The sequence below is a fragment of the Lactuca sativa genome, chromosome 4 (assembly GCF_002870075.4).
Source record: "Lactuca sativa cultivar Salinas chromosome 4, Lsat_Salinas_v11, whole genome shotgun sequence".
In the NCBI taxonomy this organism is placed as follows: domain Eukaryota; kingdom Viridiplantae; phylum Streptophyta; class Magnoliopsida; order Asterales; family Asteraceae; genus Lactuca; species Lactuca sativa.
The window spans coordinates 176,316,819-176,327,095 of record NC_056626.2 but is presented as its reverse complement, the minus strand read 5'-3'; positions in this window follow the sequence as shown (position 1 = coordinate 176,327,095).

The following is a 10,277-nucleotide window of genomic DNA, read 5'->3' as shown; positions in this document are numbered from 1 at the left end:
GAATAGAGTAATGCTATGTTATGTGGTCTGTTGATCGATTGCTGACGGTGAACTGTTATATGATTATGTGTTATGCGTATTATTGCTAGACCTGGGGTGTGACCCGGTATGCAAGGTCATTCTATGTCCTGTTAGGTTATGTATGCTTTTATGCTGATATGTATGCTTATTATGTTGTGGGCCGGAAGGCAATATGTTATGGGCCGGAAGGCAATATGTTATGGGCCGGAAGGCATTGCGTTATGGGCCGGAAGGCGATATGTTTTGGACCGGAAGGTCGTGGCCTGGAAAGGCGTATATGTGGTTGGTATTTTGGGGGTATCTCACTAAGCTTTCGGGCTTACAGTTGTGGTTTTATGTTTTCAGGTTCTCAGGAGTCTGTGACAAGGCAAAGGCGTGATCGTACCGTTCCTCGCGTTGATGTTTTATGATATGAACCTGGGAAAATACTCTGTTAAATAATGTATTGAAAACCTTTTCGTAACAACGTTATTAAAATGAGTGGTTTTTGAAAAGTTTTAATTGTTTTAAAATTTTGGTCGTTACAAAGAACCATGGTACCAGTGACTTATGTCCACAACAACAACAAAGGATTGTCTTCAAACAATCACTCTGCAAACTTGCCAATCTGGCCCAATCTTTTAGCAGGGAAGATCAAATTCAGGCCCTAAACATTTTGGGACCTGAAAAGGCACATCTTGCACAAATCAAGGATGAAGATGAAGAAGAAACGGAAGCAGATCCAGAAGAGGAGATGATGAATCATCAGTTTGCATTCATGGTGCAAACCACTCCAGAACCAGTCAAACCTGAGGTTAGTGAATTCGGTTGTTCTCAGTCTTGTATTAAAACTATTAAATTTGTGAGAGATCAAATTGAAATAATCAAAAGAGAGAACGAGGACTTGAAATATGAGGGATATACACTTAGGAAAAATCAAAAGCCCTTAAAAACTCAATTAGAAAATAAAATAAAAGACTTTAAGAAATTGCAAGAGGATTACAGCAACAAATGTGAGAACTATGATCATCTTAAAATAAAATTTTGCTGTTGTAACCACGGAACTTGAAACATTGAAAAATCGTTTTGAAAATGCTGAGTTTAATTTCAAAAAATACGATGGGTCAAGTGAAACAACTGCAAAAATAATCAAAGGTCAAATGTAGTGGAGAGATATCACTCACGGTAATCAAATAAAAGTTGGACTAGGATTTGAGAGTGTCCCCCTCCCTTCAATCACAACTACACTGCTATTCCCTTGTCTGAAGAAGAAATTGACAGAGAACCTCACATGGTATATGGAAAGTCAGCTTCTGAGCAGGCAATACAATCTAATAATGAGAGTTTGCATACCAACGTTTCTATCTTAAGTGCAGATATATCAGTAATTCAGGGGGAGCATGAAGCTGAAACGTTTGAGTCGAATAATCCTGTGTCTAAGTTTGGTGTTAATTTCTGTGATGAGTCAATCAAACGCTAATGTTTTTGTGTCTGGTGGTGTATTATTTCAGTCTGATAATTCTGTTAATGATGGTGTTGTTTCTAATAAAACTGCTAAATCTGATTTGAATGTCTCCACACCTTCCACATCTGCTCCAAAATCCTGTGATGGATCTTGCAAGTGTGGAAGTGTTAGAAATGAAAAGGGAAAGAATAAATTTGTCGATAGCAGTGCCAAAACCATTGATAATAAACAAATCTATTTTAACTGTGGCACTGCTGGACACATTGCAAGAAATTGTATGTGATGGGATTTATATAAACAATCCTATGTGTGCATGCAACTCTAGAGTTGGATCTATGTTTTCACTATTAGTTATACAACTTTATGAACACAAAAGGAAACCTGACATGCTAGTACTATTTTCGAAATCATCATAGAAGAATAGAATACATACGTTTTATTGTTATATAGTAATAACAACTAGTTCCTTGAATTTCCTTAGCTCTTGAAAGCAAGTATCACAAGTGTACTACCTCTAATGGCTCACAAACACACTAGGTGAAAGGATGAATATGGGAGAGAGGAGAGAAGGGTATCTTGCCCTAGATTTCGTCCCTTTTAGGGTTTCCCAAGGCTTGGACGAAATCTTAGTGCCTTAGGGTGCTATTTATACTTAGGGCTAACAAAGGTTTCAAGGCGTAAACCCTAACCCCTTAGCTTAGGGCCTAAGCAAGTCCATGGACTCCTTTCCTTAAGTCCTTGGACGAAAACTCCTAGATCCTTCTAGTATTTTTATTCAAGCCTTAATAAAGGTGATCCAATGGCCCAAATCATCAACTAGTTATTAATTACAAAATAGCCCCTGTACTTTTAATTAATTCCTTTAATCCCGAAATTAATTCCTAATTAATTTCTGATTAAATACTAAATAATAATATGATTCCAAATTAATATATTATTCATATAATATATTAACAAATCTTATTTATACCCTAATTTATTATTCTTAACAATAAACCAACCACTCTCCTCAACAATCATCCTGTCTAGTCACCAGTGTGAAGGCAACCCAAAAGGACCATGCACAATCGGGTCAAGTACATACCAAAATAGTTATGGACTTAGACACTAATCCAACAGTCTCCCACTTGGATAAGTCTAATAACTATTCTGCGTATAACTTCAGATCCTGATTAGCAATCGTAGCATTCAAAAGCTGCTGTCAACTCTAATCTTATCAGATACGCGTCCTTTAGATAAAAGATCATATATTCCTCCATTCTAGATATCGTATAGACTGAGACATGGATTTAAATCATTCTCTTTGTCTATGTGTTGTTTCCCGATTTCCGATTTACGATGACTGACAACAGACTACAATTGAACACATCGAATTAGTCTCAGCTTGGCCAAGCGCTTAGGTGTCATCACTAAATCATCGAGGGGCCCACAGATATCACTTTTATCCTACTTTGGATAAAAGGAACGGATAAACTTTGATTCAATGCTTGCTTGCACTCACTTACCGAATAACACACAACAATATGTTTTATAACACCAAGTTATTGGTGCGTTTACATATTATCAATGTGTAACCGACTCGCAAGATACAACTCACACATCTCGGTTTCAAGAATATAAGATATTATCGTCTCACCAATCAATCGTGATAAAATCCATGAAGTGATCCAAGTGAGTGTGGGTTTAATCCAATGCTCAAATCATATTAATAAGCACTCATGAACGTTGCAGCAAACATTTGCTTATGTCTAATACGCTTGAGACAATCCACACACCAATTCACGACAGTCTTCATTCATACCTACTTCCAACATATGAAGGACTGTGGTCCGTTCGAATAATTTGATTATTCTGAAATAATTAATTATCCAGGAAGTCAAAACATGCAAAGTGAAACACAAGAATAATAGTAATCCCATATGGCCCCAAACTCTGGGTATAAATAAAAACATTTTATTTAGTCACCATATTGATTACTCATTATTTGTTGTTTCGGGTAATCAACTTCTTTCTTGAATTATTACTACACTTGTCCCATGCTCTCAGCATGCATACAATGTTTACTTATGGTCCTTACTTTGTCAAACAGATCAAATGAAAACATTTCCAATCATACTCATTTCACAACTCCTAATCCTTATCACAAGTGTAAGAATATCAAATTCTTGCCATTTATAGGATATGCTAGATTCTAACATTATATGCAATGATCCTTTCGTAAAGTCATAGCTCAAAATCATCAAGACTTTGCCAATCTCTATGATGTCTCTCACTCAAAGTACATTCCTTTGAACATCCTTCTTGCACAAAAGTTTCTAATCTAGACATAGATTCTCAATATCCAACTCCCAATATGGAAACATTTCCATATTTGCCATATGACAACTCATTCTTAATAGAATCTTATCTATTCATAATAATGTTAATATGGTCCATCCAATACTATACTTCCAACTAGTCACAAGCGACCAATCCTCATCGAGCTTTGTATCATCCTTTGATAGTTGTTTAATTATCTTAGTCAAAACCGATTCTTGTCCTTTTTCCCTCTAATTGCTCTAGACATTTGGAAAATTTTAGAATGGTCAAATATTATAGCATCTGCAATCGATCCTTTACATGAAGCGTATGGGACATGATGCATAATGTCTTACGTAAGGATCTGATACTTTATCAATCTTCTGCCATAATATTTTGTGTGTCATGTTCTCACAATTCGAACTATGAAAAGGGATGCCATAATCATAATCGAAATTTTGAGAACGAACTATGTATACTTGACTAAATTTATTAACTTTCCACAACCTAAGCCTTTAGATTTTAAATGAAGCATAATATTATTCTCTCCCTTAGTTATAGCAAAACAACTTTTCAACCCTTACGACTTTGCAGAGTATGACTCTTGTTTTCAATAATTAATATTGCTAACTTGCAATACTTGCCTTAATAATCATACAAGCATAACATTTATGCTCCCACTATCATGATGATTATTACAAGCATAGCACTTATGCTTCCACTAGCCTTGACATGTATTCAGAAATAACCTGAAATTTCGGATTTCTAATACCAGATGCTTTGATAAGCCTTTATCTAAGCTTATTAAACTTATACACCTTTTCCTAAGATAGCTCATATGTGTGTCTAAACAATTCAGATTAATTGCCAAATCTCACAATTCGAATCATGGAAAGGGATACCGTAACCATAATCGAATTTGAGAATACAATTTTCATAATCACTATCTTCTTAAAATCTCTCTTAGTGAAATCATTTCCTCACAGTCATCTTCATGAAGGAGGGAATCTTATGAAACTTATATTTTAATGGTGTATGTGTTCCTATCCATGCGAATTTGTCAAAACCAAAGTTTGCGACAAATCAAAAATCATATGGACCGAACTTTCTCAATCTTGATTTCCTGCCTTATGGTAACACGAGTGCCTACCATGTTTTCCAAGTAGTTAAGCAGCTCATCCTTTCCTATCAATGTACTTTTCATTGATCAAGGTGTTTGCCTTTTATGCGTTCAAATGAGAACTCAAAGAACTCACATGCATAATTAACTCAATTGGAACGGCACAGGAACAAGATAGTTTCAACACGATAGGTTGTGAACCTCAAGTCGTGTGCTAGTGATGATCGATAAGGTTTATTCTTGATTATTTCTTGAACTTTTCAAGACCATTAAGACTCCCACTGACTCCTTGACATATAAGATTCTCTTGTCAATAAACATTTCTCGACAAACAAATATTCAAGAGTTTGTGTAGCTTTTATCAAGACAAAACACTTCACAAAATTGGTCCTAGTTGGTCTTTGTCTTATCCAAGACATCACAACTTTCCACATTTGGTGAATGTTATAAACCTTCTTAAGACTTGTCACTCAATGTCACAATCTTAACTCTAAGACTTGTTTTTGGAACGAAGTATGATTGACTTCTTAATCTAACCATTTCTTCAATTCTTGATTCCTCTTCTCAGACATACAAGTGTACTAAGGCTCATTTAGAGGATCTACTGAGATATGGTTCTTAATCATTAAAACCTATCATAAACATAATAAAAGGTACTCTCCCTTCTTCTTAGAATAGAGAAACTTTTATCTTTCTGCCTACTTGATTCTTCTTATCCGTTCTGCTATTGATTGGAACGTTTTCAATCAACTCAGAATTACACTTAATCTTATAAGTATAATCATATTTACTAAACCTTTAGTAAACCTTTAGTAAATCATGACGAATTTCTTTGTCACTCTTGTGGTGGACTTGACCAACACACATTTTTGTGTACTTGATCTCATAGTCCTTCACTTGACACTTTGTCAACAAATTAGTCTAATTTCCAAATATGAAATTTCTCATTCATCATGCAACCAAGTTGCATGATTCCAAGTTTTTGTCCAATTGAAACTTGGGCGATGAGAAACCCTCCTTATTTGGTAAATTCTTGACATTTCCACAAATAACATAATCCATTATTGCTAATAACTGAAACATTCAAACATCAATTTTTCATACACGCCATTGCAAGGATAAATAAATAATATAAAATCAAAATCTATTTTATTGCGGAAAAATTTGTCCTTACAATGCAATTCAATTGAAAAGTATGTTAATACATATTTCATAGCAATCTATTCTAACTCCAAGTAGTAGCTCAAAATCTAATCTTCAAGCAATGCGATCGAAATCCATTTCTTCACAATTAGATTCAGCTCACTTCTTCCCTTAAGCTTCCTTTCTTTTCATCAATCCTACATAAAATGTAATCTTATCACATCATGTATCAAGAACCTAGAATAGGAACTTAAAAGAGTTAGTTAATGGATTTTACCTAAAGTATAGCCATACGTTTTTAACTCTCCCATATCTTAGATCTCTTAGGTAAATAGGGAAGCTTCGTCTCCAATGCCCCTTCTCTTGGCAATAAAAGAAAACTGACTCTTTTAGGACAGCACACAGAACTACTTCAGACTTTGCCTTTCTCTAATGATCAAACTTTTCGATCATGGCATGCCTTTCATTGCCATTGCCGATATCCATAGAGGTCTGGAAGGCAGATTCACCAATCAACTTTGCTTTTCCAGTGCGCCAAATCATTGTTGATTCAGCAGCAATAAGCATATAGGTGAGATCAATGAGGGTCACGTCGTGGGTCATCATATAGTACTCTCTTATGAACTCACTATATGATTCAGTAAGCATCTGAAGAACCCAGTCAACAGCTAGCTCCTCACAGACAACGGATCCCAACATTCTTAACCTATCAATGTGTGACTTCATCTCTAGGACGTGTGCACACACTGACTTTCCTTCTTCAAGTTTAATTGCCAAAACGGCTTGAGTGAGCTTGAACTTTTCAAGCCTTCGAACTTGTGGGTTAGGGAGAATAATTGGAGGAGGTGGAGGAAGTGAAGCATGATCTCTTGTTCCTCGATCATATCACGGAATATCATCTTCATGTGGAAAGCTTGTTCCACATGATTTGGGAAGAGGATAGTTGTCATACTTTGACATCTACAAAACGGGAGAAAATTCAAGTTAAGATGATTTGAATCCTTGATGTGACACCCAAATGAAACATCAAGGCTAGGATCCAACACAATACTCTGCAACCTAGATGAGGGATGTCGTAATCTAGTTGCAGAATATTTGAAGGTAGCTAAATGACGATTTACCAATTTCCACCATGAAAAATGAAAAGGAAACTTAAGTTTTAAATGTATTGAAAACTCCTAGATCTTTTTAGATTCATTGAACTTTTCAATAGCATGTTTAAATCTCGATATGCCCCTCGCTTTGTGACTGGGATTCCAAGGATTACAAAACAGGGTGTGAATAACCATGCAAACTTACATGGTGCCCCCAATGTTACAGTCACCTATTCGATATGCCGGTTAACCACACACTCTCCACCGAACTATGACAAACATTGAGTCACCCTTTGCTACCTTTTCTTAGAACCATTTAGTGTGGCGGTTAACCACACACGCTCCACTAACGTCTTCGCAAGGGCACAAAGTGTAATTTTATGGAATTGCATCAATTCACTTTTGCCTAAAGTAACTAAGATTGGAAATTTTGTAAAACTTTTAGCTAGTTTATACTTCATTATACTTTTAATGGAAAGGGTTTGCCTTATCCTACCCGTTCGGCTAACGACCCTCCACCAATCAAGGAAGCGATGGGTGAGAGTGGACACCCATTAAACGGCCATTTTATAGGCCTAACCTTATATCCCCCTTATAGATTGGCTTCGTGAATGAGGCCTACTAACGGTAAGACTAGCATTTATGTTATACATATATAATATTAGACTTTTAATATTATACATAGTATAAGGGTGTATTTTACACTTTTAAAATACTAGGTGGTTTAATTTTCTAAATTACACTTTTAATTTAATTAAATATAAACCATATCATTATGGATTTATTAACTATCTTTTAATTATACACTTAATTAATTTAATAAAACCATAAGGGTGTAATTTGAACTTTTCAAAATTAGGGTTTTAGAATTTAGACTTTTCAAAATTAAACCTTTTAGTCAAACAATTTAAATTCCAAAACTTGAGGGAAAGTTTTGAAACTTTACAAAACATAAGCAAGAACATTCTAGATCAAATTAAAAATAATAATAATTAACCAATTAGTTAGTAATTATCTAAATATGACCTAATTCAATTTCTTGCAAGATAATTTATCAAATAATTCCAATAAATCAAGTTTATCACATAAGGAAATGATTTTCTATTTAATTTTACAATTATCTTTTACTTTGGTAAGGATATCTTTTAAATTAAACAATTAATTTAACCTAATCCCTTAAATCCCCTAAAATTTGAAATTATGGGATTTGATATTCAAAATCTTTAATTACCAAAATTAAACATTTAAAGGATAATTACATGATAGGACAATATCCGAATCCCTAAAATTTAGGATCTAATCATGGGGAAAGAGGCAATTTCGAAATTCTAGGGTTAGACAACCCTAAAATTGAAATCTTGGGGCCAAAGAAAAAGGTTTAGGAAATCATACCAAAAAATTTCGAAATCTAGGGTTTAGAAACCCTAATTTCGAAAATCATGCCTCCAAGGTTTATTAGCCATAAATCCTAATATGTCAAGTTCATACATTTGAATAAAGCTAATTGAAAACAAAAACCAATGGCTCTGATACTACTGATGGGATTTATACAAACAATCCTATGTGTGCATGCAACCCTAGAGTTGGATCTATGTTTTCACTATTAGTTATACAACTTTATGAACACAAAAAGAAAGCTGGCATGCTAGTACTACTTTTGAAATCATCATAGAAGAATAGAATACATACCTTTTGTTGTTATATAGTAATAACAACTAGTTCCTTGAATTTCCTTAGCTCTTGAAAGCAAGTACCACAAGTGTAGTACCTCTAATGGCTCACAAACACACTAGGTGAAAGGATGAATATGGGAGAGAGAAGAGAAGGGTATGTTGCCCTATATTTCGTCCCTTTTAGGGTTTCCCAAGGCTTGGACGAAATCTTAGTGCCTTAGGGTGCTATTTATACTTAAGGCTAACTAGGGTTTCAAGGTGTAAACCCTAATCCCTTAGCTTAGGGCCTACGCAAGTCCATGGACTCCTTTCCTTAAGCCCTTAGACGAAAACTCCTAGATCCTTCTAGGATTTTCGTTCAAGCCTTAATAAAGGTGATCCAATGGCCCAAACCCTCAACTATTGAATAATTACAAAATAGCCCCTGCACTTTCAGTCAGTTCCTTTAATCCCAAAATTAATTCTAAATTAATTTCTGATTAAATACTAATTAATAATATCATTTCAAATAAGTATATTATTCATATAATCTAATAACAAATCATATTTATACCCCAATTTATTATTCTTAACAATAAACCAACCTCTCTCCTCAATAATCATCATGTCTTGTCAGCAGTGTGAAGGCAACGCAAAAGGACCATGCACAATCAGGTCAAGTATATACCAAAATAGTTATGGACTTTGACACTAATCCAACAGTATGAACTGGATGTTTGTTTCTCATACAACAAAAAGAGGAGAGAACGAATTTCAGGGATGATCTTTAACTAGAAAAACACCTAGAACTCGCTCTCGGAATGGTGACTTGAACGCAAATTCAAACAAGAAAATGGCCAATTCTCAAAACAATAAACAGGTTTTTCGTAAATTCAACAATAGTTTGCCAAAATCAACTCAGGTTAAGCCTAAGTCAAATTTGTCAAAGAGCAGGACCGAATCTTCAAACTCTTCACGTAGAAAATCCACCAGCTTGAAGCAAACTAACAAATTTTCAAAATCTAACTTTCAGCGGATACCAAAATCACCTTCAAAATCAACTTCAGATCAGTCACCATTTACCTCTGAATTAAATGAAAAGAAAGAATCAAATGAAAAATCTGTGAAAGGAAAGGGTCAACCCAGGATTGTGATGACCTGGGTCCCCAAAACTAAATGATTCCGCTCATCATGCGGGGACAGTTGCGCAGGAATGTCGTCAGACCCTGGTATGTCGACATCGGCTGCTCCCGGCACATGACTGGAGACATATCCCAACTGCACGACATTCAAACTTTTAATGGAGGATATGTTTCCTTTGCGGGCGGAGAGAGAGGAAAAATTACTAAAAAAGGAACAGTTTCAAATGGGGTGCTGAATTTTGAGAATGTTAACTTTGCTCCTGAACTAAAGCATAGCTTGCTGAGCGTATCCCAGATCTGCGACAACGGTTACTCCACTCATTTCACAGATAAGGAGTGTCTGATTTTAAAGCCAGGCGTTGT